Source organism: Chionomys nivalis, chromosome X, assembly GCF_950005125.1.
Source record: "Chionomys nivalis chromosome X, mChiNiv1.1, whole genome shotgun sequence".
Classification (NCBI taxonomy): Eukaryota; Metazoa; Chordata; class Mammalia; order Rodentia; family Cricetidae; genus Chionomys; species Chionomys nivalis.
In genome coordinates this window covers 117,129,203-117,142,762 of record NC_080112.1, presented here as the reverse complement: position 1 = coordinate 117,142,762, position 13,560 = coordinate 117,129,203, and positions in this window count along the sequence as shown.

Below are 13,560 nucleotides of genomic sequence, written 5' to 3'. Positions count from 1 at the left end.
GCAAGTCTCTTTTCACCTGTTTCCAATAGGAGATGTTCAAACCTCCACTTGTCAAAAACCATGGGCTTGCTGTGGCTATAATCTTAAGAAAATCCTCTATAGTTCTCTGACTGCGGTTCCTTGTTGCTCTAACAATTTAGATATCTGATATATCAGGTCTCTCTTACTGTTTGTGGATCCCATTTTACCCCAATCTGTCCTTACTGGCCTACGACAAGCCTGTCCGTTACCCATTCTTTCTCAGATCCCAGTGGAACCTCCACTTTGCCACGCCAGCATGGCAACTGTAGTTCTCTGAGCAAGGGACGTCAGGATTAACACACAACACAAATTCAGGTTCTGCAGACAAGCCTTTATTCCACTTTCTCACACAGTATATACAGCCCTCGGCAGGGGAGGCTGAGCCAGCAAAAACAGGAAGCTCATCACCGTAACTCACATAGCTTAGGGGTAAACATCCTTAGAAACATTGCTGAAAACAACAGATTGTTCCTGTTTTCAGAACAACCAACCACAAGAGTGTAAAACAAATCAAGTGGGGGTGCGAAGGCCTGTCCTCAAGGGACCCAACCCTCCCCCCCCAAACAAAAAACAAAACAAGCAACTCCTCCACAAAACCTCTTTTTCTCTTTGAGGTTGAATTGCGTAACTATCAAACCTCTGTGTCTCAAGGATGGGAATGCCAACATGAAGTCCAGATCAGGTACAAGTTTGTGACTACAGTAACGTTTCCGTCTCAGTGCTGTGTGCTTTCTTATTCCATGTCCATGGATATTAGGAATGAGGAATCTTCTATTTACATATAGAATTCTTTCTAAATTTTTAAAATAATAAATTGCTAAAAAGAATTATGGGTAGCATTACTATAAAAATAAGGTTTCCAAAGGCTCAGTATTCAGGCAACCCACCCTCTAGCCAAGTTGACCCTTAATGAGGTGACTTCCACACCAAGTGGATGTCCTGACCCAGTTTCCAGAGACAAGCATAGAATCCCCTTTCAACCAAAGCCCTCATCACTTTAATGGAGTTAATCAAAAGAAGCCACATCCCCATTTGACAGACTGCAGAATGTGGAGATATCTTGTTTGTACAAGTAAAGCTTGCCTAAAGAACAGAGATCTAGAGCTCTGTACAGACAGACAGGACGTTATATGACTGGTCTGAGAGAAGAAGTGATAAGGTTGGAGGAAATAGGAACTCAGTCTCTTTCTGGCTGGGAAGTGGAATAGGTAAGGTGGCTGTGCTTTTGCTCCTTAGTCTCTCTGATCTCAGCATTTTCCCTAATATCTGACTCTGGGCTTTTATTAATAAGACCCATTAGAACTCATGCTATACCAGAGTGTCATCATATCCTGCCCTTCTGACCCCACACTGAACAGAAATAATCTCAGAGATTAAAATTGGGCCTATCTAGGCAAAAAGAACCTCTTGATTTCTTATGTTCATACATAGATTACACTCTCAAAATCTTCCTCATAGCAGATCCTGCCAGGCAAGTGCATTCCAGTTCTGCCTGGCCCTTTCTGTTCTCCACATTCACTTGGTGCTGAGTGCCTTCAGCTATCAGGAAAGGTGGCAGAAGAGGCCCGTATGTAGGCTTCCTTGGCCTCACCCCAGCTAGTCACAGAGGACGGGTCACCATCAGGTAGATGATCCCAGGACAAGCTGTGTTGCTTCCGTATTTTCAGTCATAACCACCACCATGTCTCTCTGCAAGACATACGAGGAACTAATTTAAAATTCAGACTTATTCACTTTTAACCAGTCTTAAATACACAACATTCTCCACAGCACACAGCTGACCTCTCCGCGCCTCTTTGTGGGGTGATGGTAGTGCCTGTGTGTTTTCAGCTGTCTCAGTATTTCTCAGGGATGGGGCACAATTCTCCAAGTTAAATAAAGCAAAGATAATAATGCTTTGTAGAAGCTAACTTGATTCAGGAAATAACCAGACTAGCTTAAAGATAAACAATTACATTTTTATTTATTATAAGGGGAAAACTCATGAAACCGGAATGATAAGTCCAAGCTCACCTGTGTGGCCAGGGAACCACAGACAGAGCACACCTGGGCCCAGAAAGTCACACCCTAATTTGGTCCCACCTCTTAAAGATAATTGGTTAGCAAGGCTTCCGCATCACTGCGTCGGTGTGGCTACTTCTATTTGACATCCTCCCTCCTAAAAAGACAGTTTAGTTCTACACTGGACTTCCCCAGTTATCTGAACAGATGCATAGGGCGGCCTGTAAAACATGTAGTGAAACTAAGAGAACAGTGCCCCTGCTCTGCTGACACATAGGCCACCCTTCCTCCAAGCCATACTGGCCACCCAGCTCTTGTCTTTCCTGATATGTCTTCAGAAGAACTTGGCCCCCATACCATACCCAAGCGGAAATGGAAGAGAGGGACTCCACTCTTCCTGTGGCTGTTCTGGAACTGGTATAGACTTGCACTCTCCTCAATCCCTGCAGCTCCCTCTAGGTTCAGTAAATGCTTCTTTAGCACTTACAGGTCGCTGAAACATAACAAGTCCACATGGCTCAGTAACAACTCTCATCACCCCAAGAATTTTCTCCAGGATTCCAGACACTTCAGGAGGGCATTCACTTGCACACATGTAGCTTTGAAAGACTCTAAATGCATTTGTAAGCCTCCTCAACCCTAAAAAAATGTAAAACTTTAAAAAAAATCTAAAGCCATTTCTGATGACTCTCAGTACTTCCCCACCTCCCCTGGGAACCAAGGACATAACAGCTATGCATGCACGTACTGAGATGTTGAAAACTTTCCATCTCCCTAAATGGGGGCATGATAACCCTTAGGTTATGACTCAGTTACTGATGTTTTGACTTAGTCCCTGGGAAGGGGCAAAGTGACCTTCAGAAGTTTCCCTTCACCTCATCTGATCTGGCAATCACTCTCCAGCTAATTATTGGTAATAGCCTTTTTAAATAAGCCAATCCAATAAGTTACAGGTTCTGCCCCCTTGTCTCTGTGGTTTTTTGCTTTAAAAGATGGGCTGTAACAGCTATTGATGTCCTTCATATCCCGAACCTGAGGGACCCTGTCATGACAGAATAAAAAATCCTCTTGCTGTTTGCATCCGCACGAGTGGTCTCGACTGATCCTTGGGTAGGGGGTCTCTCCAGAAGAAAGACATCCTTTGCGGGGGTCTTTCAGCTTTACTATTCAGCATGCATCAGAATCATGCCTGAGCATTGCAGGTTGTAGAACACGGACCAGTCCTCTGGGTTTTGCGTCAGTCCTTGGAGGTAGATTGAGAAAGGTTGGTTTTTATAAACATGCATTCAACTAGATATGATTCAGAATAGATTAATACTCCCTTTTAATCATTACAGTTAGCTAAAACAGATTTGCCAGACAGTCCACAAAGCAGAATGTGTTTTAAGACCAACCCATGGCATTAGTTGGAGACTATTGGGCTGGGGGAGCTGCTGGGCTGGGACACAGTTGGGTTTAGATCCAAGCATTGAGCAGAAAGTTCTGGCTGGAGGCACAAGGCCTGCAGCACCAGTTGGGGCCTGCAATGTGGGGGCAGTGATTGGTGAGGGCAATAGGAGTTGTACAATGAGCACTGTGCTGGCAAGGCCACTGTGGTTGCAGCAGCCATTCCCATGTGTGACCCTCTTGGGTCTAGGATGACTGATGGGAGCAGGGTAAAATGCAGCTGGCATGCCATTAGGTTGTCCCACCGTAGTGTGGTGGGTAGCATGAGGGGTGCTGTGTACAGCAATTGGGGTTGCTATGTTCTTTGCAGGGCATGAGGGCTCTGCTGGGGGTGGATACTGCTCACTGGGTACTCGGCCATCTGGTAGAGGCTGGGGGACTGAGAGTATGGTAGAGTAGTCCCTCTGATAGGAGAAGAGACACATTGTAAGGGGTGGCAGCAGTGTAGCCTGGATGATCAATTCCTTTGGCGTTTGCAGAAGGAACTCCAGAAGAACCAGGCCTATAAACTAAATTAATGATTTCAAGAACACGACCTGACCAGTGCATGCCTGTCAGAATCAGCATTGTCTCTGACACTGAGTTTTTATTTAAAAATATCACTACATAAATTTTGACCTGGGGTTAAGATAGAATGGAAGGGTGAGGGGCTCACAAGGCCTTACCCTTTTCTTCATTTAAGGTTGTGGGGGAGGGGAATAAGCGTTTTTTTCTTTAAATAGCCACTGTCAAATTGTCTATGCACCCATAATAGATCAACCATGCAAATGTAAGTAACCTACTTAACTTCACTGACTCATACCACAAAATACATGAATGTGGAGGGAGACTAGCTGGGAAGAGGAATGGACCAGTTAAGACAGAACAAGAAGTGATAACTGGGCAATGAGTATGATCAAAATATATTTTTATCTATGAAATTGTCATAATGAAATCCATTATTGCGTGTAATAATTGTATGCTAATTTAAAAAGTTAAAAATGAGCTAGTGCTTTCCAACATACAACATATTCATGTAAGGAAGTTTAGGAAATTATTTTAAAAAGTCTTAACTGAGATAAGGATAACTTATAGTTATGGTGTTTGGAGAACTATGAAGTATTGGTATACTTAATGAGAATATTTGTGTGGACATTTAAATTTCATGATTTATCACGAGACTTTAAAATATTATTGACACATGATATTAAATTAGATTTATATAACAGTCTAAAATGTTTCTGAAAATCTATAAGCCTATACATTTTTCTGCCTCTTTGAAGTACAAATTTATATAAAGCAACATGCTCAGCATGGACAATTATAACATTAAATATTGATTAACTATTCAAAAACACTGAAGATGCTGAGCCTGGGGAGATGGTTCCAATTTGAAAGCACTTGCCGCTCTTATAGACGTCTTGGATTCAGTTCCCCTGCACACATATGTCAGCACAGAACTGTCTGTAACTTCTGATGTCCTCTTCTGGCCTTAATGGACACTGTATACACGGGCAATGCCTACAGGTATGATGAACATACACGTAGACAAAATACTCATGCACGTTCTTTAAAGGAAACAATCAGGCACCGAAGGTGTTCTAGATCCCATGGCATCAAACAATCATACATTATTTAATGAAAAAATTAAGAGTTCAGGTTTCGTTTGCCAAGAAGCCTTCTAGAAGCTTTCTCATTCCCTTCAGCATTTGATGGGTGTCCAAAGAAGTTCAGGTCCCATGCCCAAGGTCTCCAAGGCCAACAAACTTGCAGGACTCATGGTGAGCCTGCCGTGTCTGACATTCTTGTTCCTGGTCTTAGGACTGGAATATTCTTTTTCAGCCCTTGGCTCACTTCAGTCAATCGCTCTGAAGCCAATCAGCCATTGCTACCTGTGCCTGCTATTTGAACTATGGCCCTAAGCACCTCTTCACCCAACTGTTAGGGTTTTTCTTATGCCCCTATTTGAGTCTTTAAGTACCTAACCTCTCCTGCAATGACAAGAGCACCTGCAGCAGCGCCAAAGAGCTTCTGATCCTGTAGAATCCCTGTCATTGAAATGCTGACACTTCCCATTTGTCTCCCCGCCTGCCTCGTGCCCCTTTCCATACCTCCCTTCATTCCATCAGGGTGCAGCTCTTTCTCCACCCTACTCCTGAACATTCTCAGCTTCCTCTCTCTCTCAGGATGTGTCCCGCTCCCCCTGCTCTCCCTCACAGCCCCGTCTAAGCAGCCATGGGTATCACCTCAGACTCACTGGAATTTTCCTCCATTTTTATCACATGAAGTGTTTTTATTTCCCTGCTTTCCTGAAGTCATGAAGGAGAGGAGCCTGCTTTCAGACACCCAGAATTCTCAGTGCCGACAGGCATCTTGACAGATGACCAAGCTCTCTACCATCTTTCCTGAGTTCTCTGAGACTGGGCCAGGACTCTGCACTTCTGACTTTGTGTCTGCCTGGTCCAAATATAGCAAAATTAGCAAAGCTCACACATGGTCAGTTCAGATGTCCTACATAGCTGAACACTCTCCATGTCTGCTGTGCATCCTCATCCTTGCAAGCCTTGGACTGATCACCTTGGATTGACTTGGGCAAAGTATCTTTATTCAGCCATCCACAGCCCCCAGCACTACTCGTTGACTATGAATTCTTACTTTTATAGTTTATACTACAGTGAATGTCAATCCCAGCACCCACTTAGCCACCTTAAGTTACATATCTGGTAAACCAATGGGTCTCAGATAACCTCTGATTTGATCTTGACCTGACTTTGACCTTGGGCTCAGCATTTCTCTTTGTACCTATTTTGATAGCTCGCCTGGAATCCAGCCTACCTGCCACATTTCAGAAATAGATGGCAAATTTTCATTTTATGCTTATGTTTCTATAGCTGAGACACAACCAATTGCATATCCGCACGTTTCATGATCATCTTTACTCCTGACCCATTGGCTTGCTGTCCATGGATGAATAACACTTCTGAATTGTGGCTCCCGGCAGCTTCTGTGAAAGTTTGTAAGGGCAGATTTGACCTCTGGGGATGACCTCTTCTCTCTGAGACTAAGGTAGAACTCCACGTGTCTTTTGAAAGTCTCTTCCTAGGCTCAAATGCTTTCATTTTTTTTTTTTTTTTTTTTTTTTTTTTTCATTTTTGATTATGCCTTGTGAGAGCATTATTCCCAGGTGTATTGAACCGGAATGTTTTCATTGATCTTGATGAGTAAGTCCTTTTGGTCTGTGTAATCCAGTTTTTCCCATGATCCAGCTGTTGGTGAGTCCAGAAGAATCTGTCCTGATGTGGTCCCAGGTCAAAGATGGAAGTGTAGAGCTGTTCTTGATTCTCCATGGAGGCTTATTGTGGGTACCAGGCTTATTGTGGGTATCAGGTGGTGCAAACTTAAGCACAATGGCTTCTGATTTTCCTTATACTTGGTGTTCCTTGTCTTCAACCAATCCTACAAACAGACATAGAAGGGTTTGGTCAATAAATTAGACAGTATTCTAATGTCAAAACAAATCACATAACAATATTTAAGGAGAATTTTATGGAGGAGATTTTTATTGCCAATGGGGATTGGATAAAAGGACTTGCCCAGTCTTCAGAAGTGCATTACCTTTCAACTCAACTAATGAGATTTAAAAACCTGTTTCCTGAAGCTGGAGAGATGACACAGAAGGACCTCTTCCAGAGGACCAGGGCTCAAGTTCCAGGACCCACATTGTTAGTATTCAGACATCTGTACTGGCCTGCCCTTGGGTCCTGACAGGGTATGTCCTCAGCTGCAGCCACTAAGAGCACCCCTTGTGCAGATTCATTACGTTCCCCTTTAAAAGGTGGGCCTTTCCCACCTCCTCTCTGTCTCTCTGTCTCTGTCTCTCTGTCTCTGTCTCTCTCTCCCCCCTCTCTTTCTCTGCCTCTCTTTCTTCCTCTTCCGCCACTCTTGTATCCAAGCACCGGTCTCTGCCCACCTCTCTACCCCCTTCTCTGGCCCCTTTTCTGCCCCTTTCTCTCCTCCCTGTTGCATGTTGTGACTTCTCTTTGTGGCGTTTAAAATAAATTACACCACACGTGACAGCTCACAACTATCTGTAATTAGCTCCAGGTTGTCTGATGTCCTCTTGTGGCCTCTCCGGGTACCAGACATATGTTGTATACAGGCATACATGCAGGCAAGACATCCATACTCATAAAATTAAAGTTTTTTTTTTTTTTGGTTTTTTCGAGATAGGGTTTCTCTGTGGCTTTGGAGCCTGTCCTGGAACTAGCTCAGTAGACCAGGCTGGTCTCGAACTCACAGAGATCCGCCTACCTCTGCCTCCCGAGTGCTGGGATTAAAGGCATGCGCCACCATCGCCCGGCTTTTAAATTAAAGTTTTAAATTACCTGTTTTATAAATGTTCCCATATAGCAGACAGCTGTTTGTGTACATCAGGAGTGATGCTTCTCTAGAATAAGGAACTGGGTCCCATCACCACTAGGGCAAAAAGAAATCCCCAGAGAACCCCTTTACAGATAACACAGCACCTTGCCCTTCAGCAAACCCACTGTGATCATCTACTTCATGCTAAGCTTTGAGAAAGTGGAGGCCTGGTTCTCTAGCCTCATTCAGGATCGACCACGAGTCTGGCCTGTGGCCTTGGGATGCAGACCCAGTGGCATGCTGTGTTGAGCTTAAATTATATTTACTTTACGTCTAAGTATTATCAGATGGAGAGAGAAACTGGAAAGCTGAAGATGGCTGAGTTGCTCTATCCCTCCCTCAGTTTACCCAGTGTGGTCTCAGTCAAGTTCTGGGAGCAGAGAGAGCTGTGGGTCACACGTAAGGGAAAAGATGACTCTCATCTACTATCAAACCTTTTAAAATGCATATTTACAGCAATCTTTCCACAGATCCCTCCCTGTTCTATTATGTAGGTATTGATAAGAGTCTTATTATGAAGATAGTGTTGAGATCAGGGGCGTAACGATAGCCTGCAATTCATTTACCTGTCTTGTGGCATTGGTTATGTGTACGTACTCTCAGTATTGCATGACTCCAAATAGTCATATGAGATAGTTTAAAAGAAGCATTCAATAGAAATGCTTTGTACCTTGTTGCAGAATACTCCTTTACACCTTATGAAGATGTGTCATTATGATTGGTTTAATAAAAAGCTAAATGGCCAATAGTTAAGCAGGAGATATAGCAGGAACTTCTAGACATAGAGAGCTCTGCAAAGTTGAAAAACAGAGTTGCCAGCCAGATGAGAGGAAGCAGGATGAGGAGTACAGAGTAAAGGTAACTGAGACACATAAAAGAATGAAGATTTTAAAATATGGGTTAAGGTATAAGAACTAGTTAGAAACAAGTCTAAGCTAAGGCCAAACTTTTATAATTAATAGTAAGTATCTGTGTCATTTTTTGTAAGTTGGTGGCCCAAAGAAAAGTCCATCTACATATGGTGCCCTATGTCCAGACACGTATATCTACATAAGGCCAGAGAAAAGTATTCCAAACACACACAAAATAATACCAAATGCAGATTCCTAGTCATGTAGTCTCTCATGCGGGCTGCAATATGGAGATGCAGACGTCCCCTGACAACTGCCTGTGGGCTTGAGCTGCCAGCACGGCATGATCTAAGCTGCTTAGCAGTTTAAGATTTTGCTCATACAGATGGAAGAGGTTACAGATACACAGTAAAACGGGTTCAGACGGAAAAGACTCTCAACAGGTTAGAATATGTTTAACAATTTGCATAGGCCTAAGAGAAAAGGAAGAAGGATATAGACAGTCATAAACAATAGATAGTTTCAAATTAAAGTCTTTAAAGAGAGAAGTAATGCAATAAAGAGAGTAAGTCACATAAGGATGGGACAGGGAATTTGGACCTTATATGGCACTTAGTTAATTTCAAATTTTTGAATGCTAATGAACAGAAAACAGTTTCCGAGAGACATTGGATTGTGGAAGGGACTGATGAATTAAACCAAACTATATACTTTAGGAATGCCTTAACTTTAAAATGGAAGTAAAAAATGTATTATGTTGGGAAAGAGGTTATGCTTTTCTTTTCACAGGAAATGAAAGGCTATGGAATCCTTCAAGGTTAATAGAGATCAGATTTGACTGGGGGAGACCTCTTAAGTATCTTGGCTATAGACATGGGGGAGGAAGCCAGGAAAAACTATAAGACAAGTGGCATATAAGTTGATCCCTCTACACAGGAACAGCTTGGAGATGAGATGAGACATGATAAATTTTGTTGGCTCCAGAGTTCTCATGACTTATTATTGCATGCCATCCTTTCATATGACATGAATAGAGATTTATATTACAGTTTAGTTATGTAGTCCAGGTGGACATATAAAGTTGACAGAAGCCTTTTACCTGCTCAAACATAGAACAAAAAAACCACCTCAGGCCGGGCAGTGGTGGCGCATGCCTTTAATCCCAGCACTCAGGAGGCAGAGGCAGGAGGATCTCTGTGAGTTCGAGGCCAGCCTGGTCTACAAGAGGTAGTTCCAGGACAGGAACCAAAAGCTACGGAGAAACCCTGTCTCGAAAATCCAAAAACAAAAACAAAACAAAACCAAACCAAAAAAAACCCCACCTCATCTTTTTTGGTAGCCTTTGAATCTGGCTCACAAAACTATAGCTCAGAGTTCAGGTTGGAGGCCATATCATAGTGAGGGGAACTTTGAAATTTTCTTTACAGAATGAGCTTACACACGTGTTGTTCAAGTCATGTTCTTTATTATTCTGCTTTAATTATAATTTTCTTGTCCTAATTGTCTATATTTCTTAGCTGTAATTCTCTGTCTCAATTCTAATTCCAATGTCATTTCTCTGTTACAAATCTCTGTTCCAGTTCATTTTTGTTCCAATTATTTTACATTCCTCCTCCTCCTCCTCCTCCTCCTCCTCCTCCTCCTCCTCCTTCTTCTTCTTCTTCTTCCTCCTCCTTTTCTTCTTCTTCTTCTTCTTCTTCTTCTTCTTCTTCTTCTTCTTCTTCTTCTTCTTCTTCTTCTTCTTCTTCTTCTTCTTCTTCTTCTTCTTTCTCCTTCTCCTTCTCCTCCTCCTCCTCCTTCTTCTTCTTTCTTCTTCTTCTTTTCTTTATCCTTTCACATTCTTTAGTCTTTTCCATTCTATTTCCTCTTTGTTACAAATTCCCAAGCACACATGAACACACACACACACACACACACACACACCCATTCATTAGCAACTCATTAGTAATAAAAAAAACTACAAGGCAAGACTCAGTCAGATTAACTGGTGACTGATAACTGCTGGGGGTTGTAAAAGTTCTATTTACCTTTTAAAGGGATTCTTACAAAGATTATAAAGGGGAGAAACTCAACCAGTGAGAGATCTAAGGAAGAGGCAAAGAATATGTGTACTATTGCATTTCTTATGTGTGGTTAGTAATATCTGGACATGGTTTTGCAGTAAACAGCCTTTTCTTATCACCTGAATCTCAGGACCTAAACAAAAACTTATCTACTGAATCTAAAATCTTGCATCAAAATTGGTATGAAGTGTTAATTGCTGTTTTGAGTTAGAGCAAACTTTACCTTCTTGGTGAAGGAAGCTTAGGGCAGCATAGGTGCTATTGATCTCTTGAAGGACTATGATATCACAAGGCCAGACACCTGCAATATTGCTCTGTGAAAGTTTCTCCTGTGATCTCTCCATAAGGACATTCCATCTTGCCAATTTGCCCTGTCAGTTGGGCTAAGGACAGAGAACAGAACTCTTAAGTGTTTTACAGTCCACGTGGAACAAACAGATCTAGTTATTAAGCATATTTTAGTATATTTCTATTCATAAAATAACACAACTAAATGAGAAGTCTGTAGTGGCATTCATTTGTATTTTAATAATTAAAGCTTGCCTGAAGATCAGAAAAGTAAAACAATCAGCTACTGCTCTTACCTCGAAATGCTGATCCCGCCTCCAGGAAACCTCAGAATGAAACTGAGGCTGAGAGCTGTCTCCTCCTGTTTTATAATCATCTCTAGTACTGGGATTAAAAGTGTGTGTCATTGTGGATACTGGGATTAAAGGTGTGTGTCATTGCTGCCTGATCTGTAAGGCTAGCCAGTGTGGCTATTTTACTTTTCTAATTCTCAAGCAAGCTCTATTTATTAAAATACAAATGAAATTCCACTACAGAAGTCATCTTCCTGACCATACACAAATATGTGTGCCCATAAGATTGAGATATAATCATGATATTACATGTAGACATTACATTAAAATGATGGTGATGAGGAGATATCAGAGTTGCTATTGCAAAAATAAAATGACAGATGAAAGCAACAGTTTCAGAGTCAATAGCCCTGTAGGCCATGCTTGGCAGTATTCCTCCAACAGAGAACCATTCATCTGTTGTGTTGACATCTGAATTATCAATTGCTATAGACTATAATTGCATCATGGCCCACAATAGCTTGTGACAATCACTCCTAACAATCTTTAACTGACTTGTATACACCACACATTCCATACTTGTAATAATGAAGATATGTTTGTTACCCTTAAAAGTGTGTGTATTTTCAGAGCAAAAAAAACAAAACACCAATGAAAATGGATGCCCTAAGTAATCCAGTCTCTCAGAGTGCCTCTGTTACAGTTTTCTCAGAGTTCTGCATCTAAAACAGCTTCACGGCTGATGGCTGAGATGGTCTAGCCTCACTACTCTAGCCAGGACTTTTAATAGGCTCTACACTTTCCCATCACACATAGATGAAACAAAAAATAACAAAGCTAATTCCCCCAGGACTTGACCATTATCCCACTTTTCTCAGGGTCCCCCAAAGATGCCTTTGCTCCTGCGCAACAGGAAGCAGTCTAGAGAACATAATTCTTACAGTCCCAAAAGGTGGGGTGGGTGGGTTTTGGTTGTTCAATGGATTATGGATGTTTGTCATCATTTAGTGAGGTTGGTTACATGTTGTTATTGGTCATGGTCATGGAAAAAGCTGAGAAAACACTAGATTCAAGAATCTTTTTCTAAAGGGAAAATGGGGCATAAAACATAGAAACAATGAGATAAAATGAGGTAAATTGTTGAGTTTATTTCAAACAACCACTAGTCTCAAGTATTTTACATTTGTATGTATTTTTGTATATTGATACAAATTTAAGGTTATTTTTGTTATATTGCATTATATGTTTCTACTCTTGTTTATGGTATTGTGCCTATACAGCTCATTTAAAAATCTAAAGTTTTAGTACTTAAAAGCTGTTTAGAATAAAAAAGAAGTATGGGTGAATAGTTGTCTATAAAAATCAAATTTATAGTCATGTTAGGTATGGTTTCAAGATCATACAGAGATATATTTTAGATAGATAAGTGATCTTCAAACACTTCAAAGACCTATAACATATAGAATTTAAAATTCTATACTAACATAAGTCTTTTCATGACATTGTGACATGTCTGATCCTGGCACCCCCAATCTACTTCAAAAAAGTATGATGATCATTGAAGAACCTCCATATGGAGTTTACTTTCTTTGTGGCAAAAGCTAGCCATTTGGGCAAAGGGCTGTCCTTGCCTCGACTGCTGACAGTATGCTGTCCAAACTGGATAAGGACACAAAAAAGCGACTGCCAAACTTTACCAAGACAATTTATGACCGTCCTTCAAAATTCCTGCTTTACAGAAAAGCCTGTCAGATATTCTAGGCCTGAAAATTTCAGTGTAACCTTGAGGTGACTGTCTAGGCAACCAGATGTCTCTGTCATTTCTATAGTTTTGGAAATTGCTTTCACTGCACTTCCTGTTTACTCAAGTAACATTTTATCCTTCTTGGGTCTCTGATGGGGATTGAAGACTAAACAGTTAAAGTTTTGCAGTTTTCCTTGTTACCAAATTCAGAAAAGAAACTTACCTAAGATATATAAAGTTTATAAGGTTGAAAAACATAAAAGCTTAAATTGTTTATCTAGCAAGGTATTTTAAGATTTAAAGAGATATCTTAGGATAGTAATACAAGTTATGACAAAATGACTTAGGTATAAAACTTTGGACTAAGATAGGACAATCATGGAGTATTTTCTCTAAATTAGCCAAATACAAATGAACTGGACATTGTGAATATAATTCTTTCCTGAAAATTG